This window comes from Epinephelus moara, chromosome 10 (genome assembly GCF_006386435.1).
Source record: "Epinephelus moara isolate mb chromosome 10, YSFRI_EMoa_1.0, whole genome shotgun sequence".
Classification (NCBI taxonomy): domain Eukaryota; kingdom Metazoa; phylum Chordata; class Actinopteri; order Perciformes; family Serranidae; genus Epinephelus; species Epinephelus moara.
This window is the reverse complement of record NC_065515.1, coordinates 41951043-41975611: the sequence shown is the minus strand read 5'-3', so window position 1 is coordinate 41975611 and position 24569 is coordinate 41951043. Positions and strand designations below refer to the sequence as shown.

The 24569-nt window shown below is 40.0% G+C and overlaps 1 protein-coding gene across 1 annotated transcript in view; it reads left to right on the top strand.

Annotated features, from left to right (window-relative positions):
- Nucleotides 1–691: 691 nt before the first annotated feature.
- Nucleotides 692–24569, top strand: part of LOC126396257 (inactive N-acetylated-alpha-linked acidic dipeptidase-like protein 2) — a 770727-nt gene continuing 746849 nt past the window's right edge. Inside the window, exon 1 of the mRNA XM_050054195.1 lies at nt 692–1064. The gene's annotated coding sequence lies outside the window, so the exon portion shown is untranslated. The remainder of the gene's footprint in view (nt 1065–24569) is intronic.

Below are 24569 nucleotides of genomic sequence, written 5' to 3'. Positions count from 1 at the left end.
GTTACAATATTCACTTATGGTTGTCTTACATTATGAACTGATTTTTGCATTATGAGCTTTTTGACATTTAAAATATCAGCCTTACAATATGCATAAACATCACATTATGCGTTGCCAAAATCCCTTTTGAAAATAATTCAACATATTTCCCTTCCATTACACCCCCTACTTTTCTACATATCCAGCATGATATTAGTAACAAAGCAGAGGAAGGACATACGGTACTGTATATGCATATCTTAAACCTCTCGCATGCTTATGATATGTCTTTTCCAAAGTTCCAGAAGGCTTTTCTGACAATTATAATGGTTGACTTGAAAACAAAAACGTAAACAAGTATTAATCCAAAAGAATATATTTCCACAATGGCATACTCAGTCACACATTAACTGAGAGCACAATGGCATTTTAATTCATTTCCTCAATGAATAAACATGTGCTTACAATAGCGTGGCGACAGGGAGCCGAGTATTAGCTCTGTGTGTGTGTGTGTGTGTGTGTGTGTGTGTGTGTGTGTGTGTGTGTGTGTCTGGTTACAGTGTGTAAAACCTAACCACTGTGAATTACAGCAGAAGACCAGTGCCAATCACAAACACACAAATACACCCACACACACACAGGCAACACACTGCGAAACAGGTTAGATGAGTGCAGGTTAGAGAGGAGGAAGGGCTATGCTAATGTCAGTACACAGAGAGAGAGAGACAGAGAAGCTAGCATTCATGCAGGCAGACAGTGCTACTAAAACACAGCCAGGGCAGACTAACAGGTGTAAAGGTGAGCACTAAGGACAGGCAGGCAGTTACTGTAGACAGGTGAGCAGTCAGAAAGGTGTAGTTAAACAGTCATACAAGTAACCAAGCAGTGTGTTTTGTAGGCAGGCAGGGTGTCAGGTAAACAAGCAGGCAGCTCTCTCTGTCTGCTCCAGTGTATTAGCTGGAGAAACACAGGCAGCAGCAGCATAGAATAAAAGCTATTAGAGCGGCCTTTATCCTCTGCTGCCCCCTCTTTGAGACACAGATCGAGGCAACCACTGGGGCACTCAACCAGCTCAGCTTTGCAAGGTAAATGTATAGATTCAGTTTGCTAACGGCTCAAGCACTTGAGGCCGGTGTGTGACTGTGTATGCATGTGCTTGTTTTTCCTAAATTGACATAATTAATTTCTTCCTTTCATCCATCACTGGCTGTGTTTACAAGCTGCTGGTCCTTTAAAGAGTCATTCAGGTCAATCACTTTACACAAGCATTTGCTGCTTTGTGTTTGAGTCCAGTAAACAACCTGCTGTCATGTTTGACATCAAAATCTACCCATAATGCAGTGCGAGTGTGATGGTGGAAGGCAAAAGAGAAAGAAGGGACAGCAACCGAGTTTCACAGTTATTGTAGCTCAGTTTCATTTGCTCCCTGACCAGCCAATGGGGGCTGATAATGAGTGTGTAGGTGCACCAGTTACCATGCAACACACCTCACCAGGCCAGCCCAGTCACCGTGTGCTGCATGTATTTGTATCCTGTCCTCTAGAGGATCCTCCTCAGTAACATTCTCAAACAGAGGGCCAGAGGGAGAGTAAAGGGACCGGCAGTACAAGTTGCCTACCTGCTGTGGTTTTGTCTTACTGTGTTCTGCATGTGTCAGGGGTAGTATGTACACACACGTACACACAGTGCTGGGGGTTGGTATTTAACAGGTGTTGTGGCTGCAGGCATCAGGTAGCACTGCATCTCTCTGTGAGTGTGTGTGAGAGATGGAGGAAGAAAGTAGAGAGACTGTTTTTATAATCTAAAATATTAGTCACCTATCTAAATGAAAGGAGCACAGAGGACCAACTCAATAGAAATGAGCAGCAAAAGCAATTGTTGTGAGAATGATGAGGGTGATAGAATGCAGCTACAATCTACGCATGAACTGTACTTAGTAGGTCAAATTTTAAGGTACTACTTATTTAATTCACAAAGGTAACTATTTTGCAGATTCAGAATACACAATAAACGTGATCAAATAAAAACATGATATGCTATTCTAGATTATTCTACTTCAATTAAAAGCCTGGTCTGCGCCCAGTCCCTTTTACTAGCCTGGTGTAGCTACACATTTTGACAATAAAGGCCTGTCTCAATTAGACGCCTGGTCTGATTGCCAAGCAGTTCATTTTTAAAGAAGTTCTTTGGATGTAATTCTTTGGTTGATTTAATTTTACTGAAGCCATGAGCACTGGAGAAGACCCCAAGTCATTCAGATTTACGGGCATGACAAAAGGTGGTGACTCCCTTCCTCTGTAGTTGTCATAAAGTCTGAATATGTGTCCTTTCTTTGATTACCTGGTGAGTTGTTTATATTCCTTTAGTCTGTAAGGGTCCACTGATCAAAAGAATCAAACATTTTTTGTTTTTTTTCATAAACATTATTCCAAGTTATCAATATTGTTTTAACAGAATAAAGTGGTATTGTGTTATGCCGGGTGCCATTATCCTCGGGTGCGGTGAAACAAGTGTCATAACATAACACATAATTGAAATGTTATTCAACACCTAATTTTTATACAAGTAATATTCATACTGGTTCAAATAAACAACTTGATTGAATGATCTTTGCTGAGCAACAGTTTGGTGTGAAAGGAATTAAAGGCCTGTCCCAAATATAGGCCTGTTGAGAGTTATTTATGCAAATAATAGCCCAGGCTACTAAATTTTTATGGTACCTATCAGTATGGTTCACAAATTAACGGTTCAGTTCAGTATATTTTCAATACAGCAAGAAAAAAAAAAGTCCTTTTATTTTTAATATTTAAAATTTTTGTTTTGTTTTATGTTGTTCTAATGATTTATTTAAACTAACATCATAAAGTATGATCTTTTTTTACTTTTAACAATGATGGAGCTATTCCTGAGTGACCTATCTTCTGGGGTGTCTTCTTAGCAGCATATAAAAGAAAATAGCTCCATACAAAATATTAAATACAATATTGTAGTTATAAACAAATACATACGAAATAACCCATTCTGTTTCTGAACTAACAGAGAAATGATTTAAGGTCTTACTGATATGGGCTTAATAAGTTAATAAGTCTAGGTCAAGTAAAATCAGTGATTTCTTTCTAAACACATTATACATATTAGAAAATACTTGCTGGAGATTAACCAGCTTGTACCAAAGAGAAATACTGTGTCCGTCGATTGGAGCACTTTGACTTTTGTGAAGACGACACCAAAGAGAAAGAAATCAAATGTTGACACTGTGGGAAAACCATTTCAGTGACCAAAGGTAATGCCACCAGTCTGTTTCAGCACTTGGAGCACAATCATGTTACCGAGTAAGAACAGTGCGTGGCTCAAAAAAAAGAAAGAGACTGACAAGCCTCCAGCGACAAGTGCTGCCACAAAGCTCTCAATAACACAAGCATTTACAAAGGCTACACAATATGAGATATTATAAGATTCAAAAAAACTGTGTTTCCTCTAGTTATTTTAAAATCACAAAGATATGCACTCTCTCATTAGAAAAATATCCCAGCTTTAATAGTTGAGCATATTTACTTTACAAACCTTGTCACTGAACTATGAGGGCAAAAAACAAAAACAAAATAATCTTTTTTAATCAAAATGTCCAATTAATCATGATATTGATTTGAGGTCATATCACCCAGCCAACAGTTCCTGCTCTCTGCTGTGGGTGTGTGCTTTGTACTAATGTTAGCTGAGCCTGTTGGCGCACAGTGGGTCTCATTCCCTGGTTAAGGGTGTGTGTGTGTGCTGTGCAACCACAGACTGTGTGTTCTTCTGGGTTAGCTGCTAACAAGAGTCTGACTCAAGGCGGCATTAGTTTGTTGGTCAGGAACGTGTGTGCTGCTAGCTTAGCCACTAGGGACACTGTGTAGCTGTACTGCGGCTTGCGTTTAGGCTCAGAGGTCGTGTTATTGTGCTTTTGGGTTAGCTGCAAAACTGAGTCTGTGCTTGTGTGGCAGCTCATTCTTTGGCTCGGTGCATTTTTATCCACTACTCTCTCTTGCCATCACCCTCATAATTCATAGTGAAACCAACATGGCTCCAAACACCAGACCTGTAGGTTATTGGAGGCGTTACCAACCAATGAGCAACTCGCTAGCTTTGCGTAGCTGCCTCCCAGTGTGTCTCACTGGAGTAGAGTGTTGTGGTATGGGGCTGCAAGGGACAGACAGCATGTTGCCTGTTCCATCCTGTGGGCTGCCTTGTTGAGCGCAGTGGCACTGAGAACATTATATTAAACACAGTTTAAGCTGTGTATTTTATTTTCCAAATGTAATAAGAAAGTTCAACATGTTGTTCAGTTTCTAATGCGTACTGAACTGAAAGCCTTGTAACAAACAGTTCAGTATAGTACCTGTCTTGTTACACCCCTCTTGTGAGTTGGTATTGATAAATTGGTTGGTTGAATGGCTGGACGGATAGTAATAGAACATTCTGAAAGGAGATATTCTGCATAAAGAGTACTTTAACTTTTGAAAGTACTTTTGCTGATTACACCTCTGTACTTTAACTTAAGGGTCTCTCTAGTGATTTAGTATTGCACAACTATAAAGCTGCAGACACTTGCAACATATATATATATTTTTATAGAATGGTCACATGCAGCAGAGGCTGTGATATGCTGACTTTCAGTCCCAAGTATAGGTCAAGCTTTGCAATTGTTGGATCCTGCATCTCTAGTTGTGCACCAGTAGTGTCTCTTCACTAGTGATACCATCATCAGGAATATCTTTTCTGACTCAAGGAAGCTCTGATATTAAACAACTGAAGAGTAGGGATGTGTGCAGTAGTGGACTAGTTGATTAAATGTTGCTAACCTGTTAGTCAGCACCAGAAATACCAGTGTGTCAAACATGTTGTTAAAATTATTTTTTTCATTCAAATATTGTACACATTTAAGTTACATATCAATACATTCGGATTTTTTTTTTTTAAGGCTGTTTAATATGCGATTGCGTCCACCTGGTGAAAATGCATTTCCAATAATATGGGATAATTCCTAAGGATTTATATTCCTAAAGAACATTGTTTTCAATAAATGTCATCTGTAAACCTTTAGTGAGATGTTGTCATGTTTTGTAGGATATTGTTCAATATTTATTGTGCACGATGCTAAGTGCCACACATTTCAACGGTCCTAAAAATATGATTTGGTTTTTTTTGAAAAATAATGACGATTTCAAATAGTTCTTAAAATATATATTACATATAAATATAATATTTTTTCTGACAGCCCTTAACCTCATAGATTAAATTATGCTGAATTTAGACTGTTTTCTGCGTGTTTTCTTACCTTCAGATTTGTCCATAAATATGAATTTCAGTATCAGGGAAATTAAGTATCATTTATACTCCCTTTACATTTAAAAATATATGCGTTCATTTCAAACGTTGTAAACACCACTGCTCACATACTTCCATGCGTCCTTTATGTTGTCATAGGTACATCCACCTTATAGCACTAGAGGGCGGAGTCACAGCAACAACTAATCAGGTGACGATGTAGGAGGTCGTAAAAATGAACCTTTTGTCGGTGGTCTGTGAGGCTGTTAAATACATCACAACATGGGGATGGACCATTCTCTTCACTATATTACCAGCAAGGGTGACAATCACCAGTTTCATTGCGATACGGTACATATTGATTCTTTGGACAACACGATATTTGCTAATTTTACACAGTCTATCACAGGCCCTTGAATCACATTGAATCGAAATGGGTATTGTGGTAGACTGTGTAAAATTAGCATATATTATATAAACATTTAACATAGTCCTTCACAGAAGAAGCTGTAAACCCTTTCTCTATAACTTTTGGTTATATAAAGATAAAAAACAATGCGTAAATATTATGTGCAGAGAAGATAACTTTGAACTGACTTCACTAACACACATAAAAGAGCACATGGAATAAGTTATCCTTGAGGGCTTTCTGTCAGAGAGCTCTTTCTGGAAGAAATATTTTCATTTTAACCAAAACCGTCATCTTTTTCCTGTAACGTCAGAGCTATCTGACTTGAAGCCCTGAAGGCAAACTTCTCCCAACAGCCATAAAACATGAATTACAACAAGATCATTTAACCTTTTCAAAGCTAAGCTTATTTTATAGGCCTCTGCTCGAAAATTGCATATCCATAATGAAATGAATATATCTCTGCAACCACAAGTTCTATTTGAATACTTTTGGTGTCATGGTAAAGGGAACACTTGTGAGATTTGTTAAGATGTGTAAATATCAGTATATGTGTTATATGTGAAGAGTAAATGAAGATGGCACACAGCACAAATGAAACATTTTGAGGTTCGCCTAAAAAAAAAAAGCATTTTAGGATGAGTATCCCTTTGGAATGATGCAGCTGCAGCTCTAAACCTCTATCAAATCATAGTACAATATTAACTCTGCAAAGGTTGATTCTGATAAAGTGAAGCAGAACAATATTAGAGAGATTTTAGTACAGAAAATTCAGGCGAGCTCTCCAAAATTGCTCCATGTTTGCATGTGATTTTTGTCATGTACAAGCCTATATCTTTCATTTTTTGTTTCTGTAAATCCCTACTGATGTTCAGGGTATACACATACAACTGTCCGTTTCGTTTTTTTCCCACTCCAAACTGACCAATACACACCTACTACATTTGAAACTGAGTTTCTGTTCTGAGCTTTGGAGGCCCTCACCTCTGTGACGGCTTGGCCGATTTGAGTGATTGATACCTCGTTTGATTCGTTAGAGCCACTAGAATGACGCTATACCCCCCAAGCCAATCAGTCAGCAGAACGCGTTGTGGGGTGATGTCGGCTGCTGTGAGTGGTGCTTTGGCGCATATGTGTGGAAACAGCGGAGTCTCAGCTTACATTTGAGATGAACGGCGTGTGTTTTGCATAACATATGGTTGAGTTAGAGCTCGAAATATACGAGTGGGTCGGGACATCGGTGCTGTATGGAGTTGGATTTGTTGTTTATTTAGTTGTTGTTTGAGCTGTGTTTGGGGCATGTAAAAAGGGTTTTTACAGCCTTGTAGCCCAGGTTCTGCTGTTTCACACTGTGTTTGCAAAGTCCCCCAATTGGGGGATTTGTGGGCTTAACAGGTTTTTAACAAAAGTATAAAATTCAGCTCAGTATTAACTGTCAAGGTTCATGAACAAAACAATTGTTTTTTTGCTAGTGACCCATTCATTATTAGCTTAAACTAAAAATGTTTAGATTGCATAAATTAGTCTAGCAGCTAGCAGACTTTTTTCCACTTCTTAACAACGCTTAACAGTTAAATGTATTATTATTATTTTTCTTACTCACTGTTTGTTTAGGTCACTGTATCTCCCAACAGAACAGCTTGTTGAATTTCAGCCTGCATGCATGTTTTTTCAGCCTAACACTGAAACAGAGCAGCTAATGTTGCAGTAGTATGAAATTAACGGGGTGCGGGTACGTCCTGTTTTGTTATTGTTCACATACGGCATATGTTTTGTCTTTTGACCCCTATTTTCTCCATATTTAAAAATATTTTCACACTGCTGATTTATTTTTGAGTTAATCTTTTTATCCTCCTCATCTTTCTCTTGGCTGCTGCTGTTTGAAGGTGACACAGAATTTCAAAATAAAGGAGTAACCTAAAAATGATAATATGGATCGATGGTTTCACTTTGCATTGATGATATTGGATCGTTGATAATGGAATCAATATATTGATCCAGATCAATGGTTGTTTTCAACCCTAATTATCAGTATGTTCCACTCTGCCATTTTTTAAGCGTCTTTGTTGTGTCTCGCTCGGACTACACTACACTGCCCCCGTGATTTCCGGTGGTACTACTTTGTTTCATCCATATCCATAAACTTCCAGAAAATCTGCACAAATACAGACAAAATACAAAGTTTGGACAGAGTACTCAGCAAATCCTATCAATTGTATACACATCAAATGTTGAGCATAAATGAACCCTTAGTTGTTAGGAACATCCCCTGTGAGATGCAGTCCCCATAGCCTGTAAACTGAATTGTAGACCCGCTTGTGTAAGAGATTCCTTTTAAATAAAATTTCAGTAAATGCATTTAATGCTAGAGAAGTGACATTCAGTGGCTTTATATTGCATTATTCCAATTTTAGCTTAAGTTAAGGATCTGAATACTTTCTCTACCACTTAATAAGACATGCCTGACAATGATGCAAAGGATTCTTTTCGTATTTTGACTGTGACCTACACTTATACAACTGTGGTCTGATTCACTCTCTTTTTTAACCATCTATTCATTTCATTTGTTCCTAGCCTGGGTGTTAGATACATTTTTATTAGTATGTGTCCACAGCCAATGTCTCCAGGGAGCCCCCATGTCACCAGCTGAGGTTGCTGGGAGTTTTGTGATGTGACACTGAAGCTTGAGAAAGTGCAAGAGTGAGATTAAGACGCAGGTAGAGAGAGTGACAAAATATGTTGCGGGTAGTCTGAAGGGAAAGACACAGAGAGAAAGGCCTTCCACTAACAGAGCCCAGCTTACATCATATGCACTTTAAGGCTAGCAGCTTTTCCTGAGAATCAGTTTGAATACTGTGGATTTGTGTGTAGCTTCATGACAAGGTAGCTGCACATATACAGTAGGTCGCCTTCGCATGAAGTCTCACTAAATCCTAAACAGCTCAGTGTAAATGAATCCTGAATCCACAAAGCCTCTTGGAGGACTGAATGAAGACAGGAAATTACATTTTGACATTTACAATAAAAAATTAAACTTTACAGTTGTGTCAGAAATCTAAAATGCAGCATCTCAGTTATTAGATTGCCATGGCATTTATGTACAAACAGCATGAGTCATTTTTCAACCAAGGCAAGTATGCCCTGAAAAACTGAAATGATTAGACTTTAGAGTGTGGTCATTGTCTCGTTAAATTTTGTACAGACATCCATGGTCCCCAGAAGATGAATCCTATTGACTTTACTGATCTCCCTAACTTTTCCTCTAGCGCCATCATGAGGTTTTTTGAGTGAATGGTCTTGACTAGGACTGAGCAATATGAAAAAAAATCAAACATATTGACGATATTTTAGGTTTGACAACTGGTGCTCAAATATTTACACAATTAGTTTCATCAATCATGTGAATGTAATGTGGACATATTTTTTAAGTGGGTAAAGGTAAAAAAAAATATAACTGCTAGAACAGCCTTGTAAGTTCAAAAAATGACATTACCTTTTTATAATACAGCCTTCAAAACCAGGAAAAGACAACAGTTATGATATGGATTATCCAAAATCTTAGACAACATCTAGTCCAATATAGAGATGGGCATGAATACTCACGTACTCCATTTGGCCATCAGTATTCATTCAGAAAATAGAGTAATCATCGCCTTACCTCTCCACATGTGAGCAGGACTTTTATTTTCATCCATCCATCCATTTCCAACCGAAGCCAGGTCACGGGGGCAGCAGGCTAAGCAAAGTATTCCAGACATCCCTCTCTCCAGCAACGTTTTCCAGCTCCTCCTCAGGGACCCCGAGGCGTTCCCAGGCCAGACGAGATATGTAATCCCTCCAGCATGTTCTAGGTCTGCCTGGGGCCTCCAACCAGTGGGTTCAAGAATATCCCGATGAAACAGCACTTTACTGTAAGAGAAAGAGTGTGCCTGGCCTGGTATGGGGACACCAGGGCCCCCGTCTGGAGCCAGACATCGGGGGAGCTCGCCAGCGAGCATCTGGTGGCTGGGCCTTGGGCCATGGGGCCCAGTTGGTCTCGAAGCCCGAATTAATGACATGGAGCTGCCACCCTGCGGGCCTGGCATCAGGGCGGAGTACATTATGTGACGGGTGGCAGGCAGGGGCGGGTACCAGGATGGGCTGACCCCTGGTGTTGCAGGACTTAAATATATATTTGTTAACTTTTTGCACATTGCACTGGAGTTACAGAGGTTTAAAAGTTTGCTACGCAGGCCACAAAACTATAACTTCAGTTTAAAGTATCAAGTAGGTTTGAAACAATAAAAACGTTGTTTTCCATGGACTTTCAAATTAATCTCGTGCTGGAAAATTTAAATATTTGTATTCATTTAGGCTATTTATCTTATCTAAGCACACAGCATCAACAGAGAGGCCGAGGGAGGAAAGGAGCAAGAGACACTTACATATATATTGCGTTATGTAAGTCTTGTATATGAAATGTCTGTGTTTTGCGCCTCATTTTTTAAAACATATCTGTTGCCTGCATCTAGGCACTGTCTAAATGTCACACATTAGACTACAACTACCAGCTTTGCGGAGAGTGTGAGAGAAGAGAGATCTACATTGGTATGCGTTATGTAATGCAACTTGATGCTATATCAATAAAAAGGTATTGTCTAAATCTATATCTTGCTTGGAAATATATATCAGTATATCCTACATAGTCCTTATGACGCCCAGCCCTAATGTTGTCCTCACACTAGGTGCAAATAAAACAATTTGAGTGAATTACATATAAAGTCAATTTAAAGACATGATAATGATGCAAATTCCCGCCGGGCGGCACAATGGATGCAGTGGACACGACGCGAACGACGGGACGTGCAAATTAAGCAGAGCAAATGAAGAGAGTAGCGCGATTTCACATCATACGCTTATGTGCGAGAGTTGAACACTCTGAACTTCAGCAACCAATTCCTGCCATGATAGCCAATCAGCATTTAGATCCTCCAGGGACGTATGACAGCAAGGACGTACCAGCAGAAGTTCATTCATCAATTTAGCGATTTCACACGCAGATGACACAAGTTATTTGCGCATTTGAGGCAAGTCAACACAAAATATTCCAGTGCTCAAACTTGCACAAGGAACTCAACGTGGTAATTTGCATCATGTTTGGTGTGAACACAACATAATAATTTTATGCAAGTACTCTAATATGGAAATTACTTAAAATGCCTATCACTTGTCTAATATCACAATATTGATATAATGCCAATAGATTCTCTTGCCCGAGTCTCAGCATCTATTGGGTGGACTTCTCTGAAATTTTATGGTCTTCAAGGCCTCAAGAGCATCTCAATTTTTTCTTATCTTGAGCCATCATAAGGTCCAACTTTTTAACCTATATAGTAAAGTATCTCAACTGCTCAATGGATTAGAAATATCTCAAATACTTTTGGATTGATTGCTATGGAATGTGGTGCATATATTCAAGGTTACCAACTTAAAAAAAAGCACAGCTGAACATGTTTGTGTTTGCCTTCATGCAATATGTATTTTAAGTAGTTTCTGTTTAGAGGTGAAACATATGGAAGGAGGAAATGGCAATTTAAAGATGGCGAATGACTACAGCGAGGTCGAACAGCCCGGCATCTTGAGCAGCTGGGCTCATTTACATCATTAGTCATATGTGTAGCCATGGGGGTCTGTGAGTGTCCACATGATGTAAATTTCATCATCTGCTTATATCGGCATGGGTCCGCATGGATGTCTGCAGCCCAGAATTTAAAGGCCGCCCGCACATTTGTAGAACATGTCCACACACGCAAACACTAATGAAGTCTAAACAAAATCACCACCATTTCTGAGTACTTCAGGGCCTTAAGTAAAAACACTGCTAAACAGAAAAAATTGCTGCCATATAAGCTGTACCCCAAAAGTCTTCTCAGGTTGCAGCTTGGCAAGAGTCAGCACAACACCAGAGGGTGTTGCATCACCTGAACAGCTGGACGCTCATTATAACACATAGTGATGTCATGGCAAAAAAAGCCTGAACACCAAGGTTTTTTTTTTTAATCTGTTTTTCACTCAACGGCAGTGAAACATGACAAACTTCAGTTGTGAAAATACATATATTTGCCAGTGGTCCTGAGGTCAACGTGTCCCCTAGGTTTACAGGGGGGGGCATGTTGCTGTGTTGTGCTATGGCCTACTCAAGTGCTGGAATTTGTAATTTATGTGACAATGCCTGAACGCAACACAGGCTCCAAGCTTGACCTTATTGGCCCTGTCTTCCAGTCTTCCAGTCTCTTCAAGTCCTACTGACCTGTTTTGATATCTTCAAAAACCATTTGACTGTTTTTTACTCTTAATTTCTTTTCATGCGATTCTTGTACATCTGTTTCCAGTGCCATTCTGAAAAGCACTTTATTGATGCTCTTTTTCTGAAAATGGTACATTAATATTTCTAGATTCCTGACATTGTGTTGCACCTGCGGCTCTTTGGTTTTCCCCAGCTCTCTTTTCTCTCGCAGCTTTTTTTCTCCTCTTAATACCATTTGACATTCTTTACCTGCAAGCAGACGCGGTATCACCTGTCGTCTATTTGCTTTTTCTTCTGCAACACGATCTGATTTGTCTCTCAAACAACAAAAGGGAACAGAGGAAAAGAAGGGGAGGGCGGCGGGTGAGAATGAGGGAGGGGAGGATGGAGAGGCTGGGAGGCTGGTCTGCGGCACAGTATCTCAGACAGTCCAGCACTTTCTTTGTTATCTGCTCTCCATGTGGGAGAAAAGCATCCTACCTTCTTTATTATCATCAAGCAATGATAAGGACAGGCCCGACTACTCATCTCTGCACAAAGGCAAGCTGATACCTCAAGGCCGTGTGTGTGTGTGTGTGTGTGTGTGTGTGTGTGTGTACATGCATGTCTGAGACCATGTCTTGATGCCCAAAAACACCAGGGGATATCTTTTCTCTTTATTCTCATACTAGATAATAGTGTTGATGTGATTTTGTTTAGGTTTTGAGATAGAGTATCTGCTACAGCTCACCTCAGCACAATGGAGCTCAGTGGCATTCGGATGGTGGCATTCACAGCATCAAAAAATGAATGAATTAAAGGGTCTACAGCAACTGCTTTTTCCAAATACAATGACATCGTTGTTGTTTTTTTTAGATAAACAGCAGACCTTGTTGTTCAGTTCCAACCTTCAGTGTGGAAAGAAACAGTCTGCTTCAAAATAAAGGAGTTCACCTCAAAAAGATTCACAACAAGATTGTACATCAGGATCTCCATTAGCTGGGCTCTCATGAAGCAGCAACAATTTGTAACATAAAGACAGACATGAATAAACTAACACATGAATAAACAGACAAGAATTTAAAAGTGGTTGAACATTTCTAATCACGAATTTAGCTAAAAAGGTGGTCAATCATAATGTATGTATGTATGTATGTATTTACTTCTCAGTTGGCAGAGAAAGAGATCTGTGGAATATTGTGTGAAAGTCACAATATTTAGAAAGAAAACTGTGACTTTACCTTTTTCCAGGTAAAAACAAAAATGAAAACACAAAATATACATGATATTAACTTAGGGACAGATTCAGGGCTGGATACGGTTCAAGTAAACACAATAAATTTGTGCTCTAGAGAAAGGATCAGCGCTCAGTGAATAATCTCCTAAGCCCTATGATAAGCTATTATGGCAATTACAGACCAATGAGCAGTGATAACTAACACGTCTTTGGGGTCATAAGGTGGGAACTTCCTTTCACCAGTGTTTCGTCTAGTTGGTCCCATGACACCTCCAGGAGACTAGAGAGTGATCTCTGGTGTCCCAGAGATACTCCCCAAATGCCAGCTCTCACTGCTCCCCGCACTGACCCAATAACCTCCTTTACCTTACATTACACATGGCTTTCTCAGTCCAAACAGCACTGCCACCTTCAACAAACCCAGGCTCCGTTTATGCGAGCTCCAGGTAGTGACCATGCCGATACTACCTTTCCTAGCACATTCACCATACTCTATTTCACACGCTACATCGCATAACTCCAATATAAGCNCTCTCCACTTGATCTCAAGGAGTTATGTAAAGTTATAGACAGATTCAGGACTGGATGAGGTTAAGTGAGGGACATATTCAGGGCTGGATGAGGTAAAATAAGGGACAGGTGAAGTCCTTGATTAGGTTGAGTAAGTGACAGATTCAGGGCTGAAAGAGGTTAAGTAAGAGACAGGTTCAGGGCTGAATGAGATGAAGTTAGGGGCAGGTTCAGGGCTGGATGAGGTTAAGTTCAGGGAAGGCTCAGGGTTGGATGAGGTTAAGTTAGGGACAGATTCAGGGCTGGATGAGGTTAAGTGAGGGACAGATTAAGGGCCAGTTTGTCACTGTGTGGGATCTGGTAGAGTTAGCATTGTTGTTGGTTGATAAGCTCGTCTTCTTTGATACATGGAGTCACCACCTGCTTCTTGTTTACCCCAAGCCAGTTCTGGGGCAAAAGCTAATATAAAATAAAATAAAAAAAAGTTCAACGTGGTGGAAATACAGACTTTTGTTTTCTCACCATGGGTAAATGAGAATATTGCTACCACTCTGGTGTCTGTATGATTAGTACAGATTGGGAGCCAGGAGGGGATTAGCTTAGTTTACCATAATGACTGGAGTAGGGGGAAACAGCTAGCCTGGTAAAACCTACTGACAATTCTTGTTTGTTTGATTTGCACACAGACAAGAAATATAATTATTGTAGGTACTATAGAAAGTCACTGTGCCAGGCATAACCAGTGTCAAGCTATACTATACTATAGGACATTGATTTAAAATTTTGAGGGGCGTTTAAAAGAGGGGTGTGGTCACCTGGGAGAAAATTTTGTATATATTTGATTTAAAAGCATCAACCTGGTGAATTTGAGTTATTATCGCAGAATATGCCTATATTTCAACATCTTTGTGCTTTTTATGTGTGAAAAATGTTCTATTTTTACTGATAAAAACACTAGTGGGGTCGGGGCGTCGGTAGCGTAGTGGGTAGTGCCAGCACCCCATGTAAGTAACGTTACGATTGTGTTTGAAATCACATATATTATTCATACTAAAAGTCCATTTTCACTGAGGGCAAATATTGACGCGGATTATTCTCGCGGAAAAATATAAAAGTTGATTTCATGGGTTCTTATGGAAGTTTGCACACTGGGGCGGAACTTTCGTGCGGTGAAAAAAGTTTCCGCCCAGACTTTGACCGCCGGCGGAACTACACAGCTGGGCCAATGAAATTGTTTGTTTATAGTCGCGCAGAGCCGGGAGAGTCCAAAATCCAGTCAGGCAGGACAGTATGGGAGAAAGGTTGATAAACCTCGTTTCACAGCACCCCATCCTTTTTGATAAAAGACGGGATGATTTTATGAACAATGAATTAAAGGACGTCTGGCAGTCCATTGTCCAGCTTGATGGCTGCAGTGAGAGTGGTAAGTGCTAAAGAAAGTTGATGTTGATGCTTGCTAAACGTTAGCTTGCTAGCTCGCTGCTGCTGCTGCTACTCTGGTCCATGTTCACCCACACCCCTTCACGCAGCGTGGACTTGGAACACAACAACGCGAAATTTCGCACCGCGTTCGTACCGCGCCTGTGTGTATGGTTTGAGCACGGAAAAGCACTGCGCAGATATTCCACAAGTCCGTCCCGCATTTCCGAAACGCGGCAGTGAGAATGACCCTTAAGTATGGTGTAAAATTGAGCAACGTTAATGCGGTCCAAAGCTCCTATACTAGCGGTGTAAACACCAACACTCCCCCGGTGCTCAGTGCTCCCAATCCGGGCAGAGTTGGCAGAGGACTGGTTATGTGCTATATTTAGGTCACAGGTCTATGGTCACTTTGACAATCTAACAGGTAAAAACACATTAGCTCAGAGTTTAAGGGGTGTAACTGTTGGTAGATGTGGTTTATTATGTGTAAATATGCCGAATTGTGGTTTTATGGGTTGTTGTTGATGGTTGGGCAAATCTAGGTGCTAATGTAGTGTGTCACTTGTTGCCACAGCAACAGTAGACATTCACGTAAGAGTTAATGAGCTGTAAATAGAGATGCAGAATCAAGCTATGTTGTAAATACACATTATATATGTTGTATTTTAGCACAAAGTATATGATTTTACCAGTTAGTAAACCTATAGAAAATCATTAGTTTAATTTGCAAAATTTACCATTAGGTTTATAGGCCACACACACAGAAAGACCACAGTGACCATAGACTGACTTGAATAGAGCATATAACCAGTACTGTTACTATCTGCATAAAGTCAATAAATTGATATTTATATATTATTTTTGGGTCTTAAATTATGTTCTTTGAGGTCTTAAAAAGGTCTTAAAAAGCATTAAATTTTACTTTTAAAATGGTGCAAGAACCCTGTGTTAGCAGCCTGGTGTTCGCCACGTTGTGTAGCATTGTGTACACGGTGTGATGTGAGTGTTACTCTGTGTACACGGTGTGTGGCGACTGGCGAGTGTTACTCTGTGTACGGTGTGTGGCGACTGGCGAATGTTACTCTGTGTACGGTGTGTGGCGACTGGCGAGTGTTACTCTGTGTACATCAAAGTGCCACCGGCTTATTAGTTGTAATAACGCATTATCCGCTGGGAGGCGACAGAAGTTACACACTATAGCTTTAAAGAAACGTACTGTTATACCACAATAATGTAACTGTACTGTGAGGTTACAGTTAGAGTTAGTTATATCGTAATTTTACAAGAGCACACTGCTAAATCACAGTAATATGCAGGCATAACTACTGTAAATATAATATGATGTATAAAGTTGTCATTTCACAACAATTTATTGCAAAAATGACACAGTAATTTACTTAGAAAGCAATGCAACTATTACAGTCAAATATTTTACAGTGTACAGACCCAGCCAAGAGAATTAGCACCACCACATGCCCATCACCTAATATTTCCATAAGAGTGGATGGAGACACACATTAATACACATTTACTTTGAAGGTTTTCTGGAAATTAGGTTGACATTTGTGTAAAATTGCATGGAAATTTAAGATGATTTTTAATATTTACTCAGATTTGATGGAACCATGTTACAGTACAGATGAAAAGCACATGTCATTTAAAATTCCCAAGAAATAATTCTTGTATTGTAACAGATGATGATACATAAGGAATTATTCACATAACTGTAGAAAGTGTAAGAATTAATTTCCTTTGGCGAGCTGTTGGGAGTGTCTGAGTTTGTCTCTGGGGTGATGTCAGTGGAGGACAGCTGATCCTTTGTTGTGCTAATTAAAAGTCAATGTAACACTGTAGATTGGGAGGAAAAAAAGAAAAACACACAACAAATGCGTGGCCAAAATCCTTAGTGATACCTCTGGGAATATAGGGTTTTCAAGTTATTTGTTCTAGGCACACAAAAGCAAGACTTTTAAAGCAAAAATCCAATTAATACAAAGTAAAAATTGGTTGTCGTACTAATTTTAAATGTGTGGTATCATGTCTAAGGAAGAGGAATTGTTGTATTATCACATTGTTGCGTGTGAGTGCTGTGATAGAACTCCATTCTACAGTGTTGTGAAGCCCTGACCTTTACTCTCGTCATTAATTCCTAACGCTGCCTGGTGTCCCCTGCATGCTAATTTAGAGAAAGAGCCTCATCAAATGGGTTAAACACAGAACATTAAAGGATATACTGTGAGTAGGAACCATACAGATGATTGAAGCTGCTCTTTTGTTCCCCAGTGTGAAGTGGAAATCAAACAATCTAAAACTCAAGAAATGTCAGCTCTGTTTTCCTCCTGTGATAGTTTGCTTTCAGAATACATTATTGTCATTGCTTTGGCTGGAGTTGAGGTGATCTCTCTGTTCTCGTTGTCTCTTTCTTTACAATTCCCAGGTCACAGAAAGGCTGTCCTGTCTATGAAGATACTCCTTCCTTCATGCCTTCACATTCCTTATATTTCATGTACCCTATGGCATGTATGTAGACGTAATATATTATTATTGTCAAATGTAGATGAAATGATGCCGGGCAGTTTAATTGATTAATTGCTATCCTGTCCTATGGACCCTACTTGCACTTGTCAGTTAAAATGTCTCCTCTCTTTTGTTCTTGGCCACACATACATGTCTCTGTCAACCAGACAACAAATCTGACAATTATATAGTGATAAACAAGCCAGCTGGCCAACATTTTAAACATAAAGAGAATTTAACATGCTTTAGATAATCTCTGAAAGACAATGGATTGCCATAAACCATGAAAAACATAAAGATTTAGAGGCATTTAAAAGGTATCAACAGAAAAATAGAAGAAGAATACACAATATGTGGTAAATGGACTGCATTTATATAGTGCTTTTCTAGTCTTAGCGACCAATCAAAGCGCTTTATAACACAAGCACCATAAGTATTTTGCCCACAGATACTTAAACATGCTGGGGATTTTACTGCCGATCTTCCAATTAGTGGACCTCTTAAGCCACTGTCCATTGCTCATCAGTATTCACACACCAGCAATCAAGAGCAAGTAAGGCTTTGGTGTGTTGCCCAAGGACACTTTGACATGTGGACTGCAAGGGCCAGGGATCAAACCACGGATTGGTGGCCATAGCCATAGCCACCCCAAATATTAGATGATAATTTGAGTTCTTCAGATTCAGGCAAAAGCACTACCAGACTCCTACGAAAGAGGCTAAGACAGTTCACATAGACTAGTTTGAATGACATCAGTTGAAAGTAGGGGTTGGGGATATATTGAATATACTTGATGTATTGTGGTTTGTTCTACATGGAATATATAATGACTATATCACGAATATTGAGTATAAATTGTCATGTCATTTTTTTAAGCCACCAGCATGAGATTTGCTTCCGCATTTCAGCACTCTCTCTCTCTCTCTCTCTCTCTCTCTCTCTCTCTCTCTCTCTCTCTCTCTCTCTCTCTCCCCCTCACACATACACGCACATACATAAAGAAAGACTCACTATAATGATGCACCATGCACTCTTCTGACCATCCAGACCATCCATCCCTTACTATTTAGTTGCATTTTGCAACCATGGAGCACCAGTGCAACACTAATCATAAATCCTTATCCGCTGCGAGGGTCATAAGGACAGAGGGATGTCGTATGCTGTAAAGCCCTGTGAGGCAAATTCTGATTTGTGATATTGGGCTTTATAAATAAAATTGATTGATTGATTGATTGATATGAATGAAATGATATGAAAATATATGTGAAAATATGAATATATATGAAAAGAAAAGCAGCTGTCGTTCCGCTTTGATTTGTTTAAGTATAGCAAGACTTCATTTAACACTATTATAACAGTACTTTTCTAACTTTATTATGAAAGAATTTTATTTAACTGTATTATAACATTTATTTGACTTTATTTTGACAGTAGCTACTTTATTTAAAATCATTGTAATTGTAGTTCATTTAATACTTTTGTATTTTTGTAGTATACTGTAGTTTAGAGAAGATTTCAAAATATCAAGATATATATTGTGTATCACAATACAGCCAAAAAATATTGTGATATTATTTTAAAGCCATATCGCACAGCCCTAGTAGAAAGTATTCAGCCATGTCGGTCCATGTTGAGGTGTTGAAGCTTTGCATGAAATAAAACATTCCATTAGGATTGTGTCTTTAATTTAGTACATGTGAAGTTGCTAAAAGTGAAGGCAGTACACCTGCTGTAATGATTGGTTGCAGAATAGTTTCAAAAGGTACATTTAGACTCTGATAATCAGCCAGTATGTGTCCCGCCAGTATTTAGCTGTAAAGAATTGTGCCTTATTTGTAGTCTTGTAGTAGTCTGTAATTCAGTAGGGCTAATTTGCTCATATGCTTGTATTTTTGCTTAAACAAGATTAATTGTACACAACATGAGACTTACTGTCGGTCATGCTCAGGTGGAACCAACTCTGGACTTCAGTTTGAATACTGCCAGATTAGCTTGTTTGATTTCTAACTCGTGAACACAATATATTTTGCTCAACAACAACCTTCAATACAAATGTACAATGATTTAAAGACACTTTCAAGTGTCTGATTTAGACCTCAGCTCAACCCGAGCTGACTGCATGATGTACTTTACCCTTCCAGTTTCTATAGTTGGTATGAAATTGGCTTGGCAGTTGGATGGAAACATAACTTAAATCTTTCTCGCTGCTTTTCTCTGTCTGTCTGTAAATTGCTGCTTTCAACACTGTGAGCTGTAGGCAAGAAGAAAAGGGGAGCAAATGAGCTCTGAAATACCGACTCCCCGGTAAAACACACTCGGCATGACCTTTAGTTAACAGACAAATTGAGCTGCGGCCGGAGCACACTTCCGACTCTTGTCGGGCAATGTGAGGGAGTGTGTATGTGTGTGTGTGAGTGTATAGAAGTGTTAGGGTTGATAGGTGTGTGGGATAGAGATGGGGATGTTTGGGGCAAATTTACTAATTTATTTGTTTATTGCAATTTCTTCGAAATGTGAGAGTCTTCTGGGTTTGCCGGAACCAAACAGAATGAGTTGTTAGTTTCATTATCTTGGAGCGACTTGCAGACAATTTCAGTCAGCCGGTGACCTTTGCTTCTGATTCAGTTAGAGTGTGTGTTTGTGTGTGCGTGTGTATGTGTGTGAATTTGGGAGAGGCAGATTACAAGAATAAGCATACAATGTTACAAGTTTAAACATGATTCAATCTTACTGTTGTTTCGTCTTTATTTCCAGGCATATACCAGTGAATAATATGCTGTGTTTATGTCTTTAATATGTGAGTGTATGTGTACATACACAAGATGTGTTTTGTACGTGTGTATGATTGGTTGCAGATGTCATGTTGGCAGGTAAGATCACTTTCTTTAATCGTCAGTTAGGTTAATTTTAGCCTTAAGTGACATGACTAAGACTGAAATTTTAACTTTATCATAAGAAATTAAATAAAAACACTTTTTTTCCCATAAAGGAGCTGGACAAGCTAGGCACAGTGAGCTCAGTAGTGCTGAAGTGGGTGTTCTTCTGTAACTCTTGATGAAATAAACTGTTCCCAAAACAATACAATTAAGAAAGCAAATGAAGAAATGGAAGAAAATAGACTTGGAGTAACAATACACTTTGGGTTACATTTACGCCTTTAGTATAGCATGAGAAAAACTCAAGCTGTTATGAAGCCTGTGTAGACAGATGGAAAGTTCAAAATAGAAATGTATCTGTTCTGCCAGACATCGTGAAGATGAACAACTGATTAACGTTGCTCTATGCCACGCAGTAACTCGAAACACAGCCGCAAGCTTCAGGCTTGGGAGGGATAACACGGAGCATCCTACTGAGTCAGTACGTGAACAGGCCTATACTGTTAGGTAAGAGGAAATAGCTGGTGACACTATGTTTTATACATTTATACATACAGTGCGTTTGCAGGCCAACAATGGAGTTAGTTAGTTGTGACATAGGAAATTGGCAATGTGATATTCACTGCAATAATAGGAAAAGAATCCAAAAATAAGGAATTAAATATAGAGTGGTCTTAATGCCAGAAACATTTCTGTGCAATGACACCCTACCACAGTTGGTGCCCTTTGATTTTTTTTCTTGCCCCTGCCCCTTAGACAATTCACCACTGGCAACCACTGTGACCTCTTTTCCACCAAATTACTTATGGTCCTTGAACCAGTTCCATTTAGGATTCTTGGAATCTTTGTGCTATCTTGCAAACCAGCCTGCGTTTCCACCAATTTTGAGAAGATCTATTGTAAGCATGGATGCATCATCCACAGAGATTGTTGCACTAAGCACAAAGGAAGTCAACAGCAGTAGTAAGATGGCTGATCACATTCAGTATCTAAAAGGCCCTGACACACCAAGCCAACGGTTGGCCATCGGTCAAAGTCAGGCCGTCGGTTAGCGTCTGTCACCCTAGTTTTTGCGGTGTGTCCCGCACCATCGGCACTTCAGCGTCGGCGGCTTTTCGGCAGATTGAGCATGTTGAATCGCCGGCGGAGCTTGTCGGTGAGAGAGATCACTCTGATTGGCCATTCCGGTTTTATTTCCTCGCCCCTGTAGCGAGTGAATGTGCCTGTTTTGAAACTGGGGCTAACCGGTGCTTCCTCCTCAGGCTCCACTTTACTCAGCTGCCCAACACGCTGCTTCTTCCCATTTTAACCTGAATAACAAACCGGGGCTAGCTATGAGGCTAGTGGAGCGTTAGCCGCAGCATGACCGGAGGGAAGCACAGCCAGCTAGCCTCTGCTAGCTTCCCAGCTAGCCCCGGCTCTCCGTTTGGATCCAACCGGAGCACTGAGCCCCGGTTTGTCATTCAGGTTAAAGTGGGAAGAAGCAGGGGGTTTGTCAGGCAGCTGAGTGAAGTGGAGCCTGTAGAGGAAACACTGGGACCATCTGGATGTAATAGTCCGTGGAGGTGCTGCGGTGCTCGGCTGCACAGATAGGAAACCCCTCGGCTGACAGGATGTACCACTCTCTCACTCCGCTCTCTCTCACGCAGGTGCAGAACATACGTGCTACTTGGCCATTGGATGTAGTCGTTGTAGTGTGTTCAAATGCAACTGACACAGGGCGACGTGAGGCGACGTAGACAAAGCAACAGTTGGCTTTCGTCGCTGCTAGTTCTTTGATGTCGGTTTGGTGTGTCAGCACCATTAGGTGATATTAATGAAAATCGAGTTACTATGTTAGTCCGACTAAAACCGGACTTTTAAAATGCATGTAAACATGTTAGTACGATTTCAGTCGGACAGATCGGAGTCAAACTGGCCTAGGTGCTCTGCGCCCTGGGCTCTGACCCAAAGTCAGATAGCATTAAATACATAACAGAAGAAGAAGTCGGTACCAATATGGCAAAATCTACATCCAGAGCCGTGCATTTTTGGACAGATGAGGAGATGCAGTTTATGCTGTGTCAGCTGAAGGAGTTAAATATTTAAAAATACATGGATAGACAAACATGGAATGGCGATTGTTTGGTCTGTGACGGAATAGGTCAGCAATACTAACAAGCTGAAAGGGGGCATATCACCACCTATTGTAGTGGAGTCATACATACTTTGGTCAATAAATCAATTCCCCTCCTGTCCTTGTATACTGGGACAAGGACGGTGGTCAAATTAAATGGCCTAGTCGAGCTATAACTGTAGTTCAACTCAACGGTGCATGTAAACATACTAAGTGATTAAGCAAGCTTTTGCAATTGAGAAGGTGGTGGTTTTGGTTAAGGAAGCAAACAAACAGCTAGTCTATGACAGGATGTTGACTTACCTCCCCCATGTAAAAGTCTGGTGGATATCATAAGTAGATGTAAATCAAGAGCTGTGGAATCAAATATGAGTAGTTGGTCATGTGGTCTAATTAAGCATAACTCAGAGGAATATTAGGGCTGTTGTAGACACTGTTGTACAAGATGTAAAGTTTATCATCAATTGCACTGATAGTTTGAAGGGATTCTTGTGAAAAACAAACCCAAAGAGGTGACTCCCTCTGCCAACCAAGTGACAAAACAAACTTTCATTGGGATTCAAAGTTTCCTGCACAAGAGATCTAAAATTGTGCTATCTTAACCCCCCTAAAATAAAGCATAGAGTGGCATAGACGTTCCTGGTTATGTTGAAGGGAAGAATCTTTCTTTTTTTTTTTTTAAGAGGGTTGGTGTTTTTGAATATTCACTTTATAGACAGGTATACTAAAAGTTTCTAAATTGTTTCCTAGCACAGCAATTACCAAAAAAAAAAGTTAAGGGCATTCTACCTCGTGGCTTGTAGCTTCAGACCTGGTGATATAAAAGCCTCCCACTTCAGACAAGATTAGGAATGAACCCTCACACAAAATTATATAAAAAGTGAACTTGGAAATGTTTTAAAAAGTAATCCTCATGAAGAAATCAGCAGACCTGAGTCAGGGGTTCAAACAGCAAGTTGGTTCCTGTCACAACAGGTCTTTTAGGTGATTTGACAAGGCTGTTATGAATGTGTCATAAAAGGGAGAAGACCAGGATAAAAGAAACATCAACTCTTTGAAATGCATATTGGTGTTCTAAAGAGCTGAAGGTCAGCTGTTTGATAGTTGCAGCAAAATTGTCTTCTTTATATTGCATGACAACCAAACCCTCTTAATTGTAACATTAGGATGTGATTGTAATGCTTTAATAGTTGTCTTCTCCAAAACACTGATGTCTTTCACTATTTTACCAAAGGTAGCTACTGTTGATTGAGAAGTGTACAGTAGGGGGACATGGAATTGTGCCAGTCTACTTAAGGTTATTTTGGATGTTGGGGCAAATGACAGGATGTGATTCAACATGCTTTCATTACATGTGTAAAAACTGTTGAAGCCTACTGTTGGTTGTCAGTGTTACAGAGTGGTGCTCACCTCTTACAACTCTGTATTATTTTCTTTTGCCTTGAGCTGGTCAATTATAAAAAACATTAACAGCTGATAACTTGCTGCTGTGACCAGAATACGTCTTACTACCTATGTGGAATTTACAGTATTTTTTCGCCACTACAAAAACAGCTATCCATAGTCTTCTCTTTGTCTCGTTCAATAAATTATCATTTTTTTATGCCTCCATGTAGGTGATAGCCATGGCCAGAGGCATTATATTTTCAGGTTGTCCATCTGTCCGTCCCATCCTTGTAAACATAATGGGCTTTAGTTTCGCAGACCGGGCAAGGCGGGGGCCAACTGGGTGTGGCCAGGCGGATTTTGCAAGTTTGGCACACCGTGCGCCTGGCGCAGCTACTCCTCTTTCCCACCTCCGTCCCTCCTACCTGCGCAAGTCGGAAAGAGGGAGGAGAGAAGGCGTGGAGTGGGTTTTACACACATCACACCAATCAAATGAGCCCCTCTCATCGCCTTTAAATGTGCCGCGCGAAGGCGTAATGAGAGTT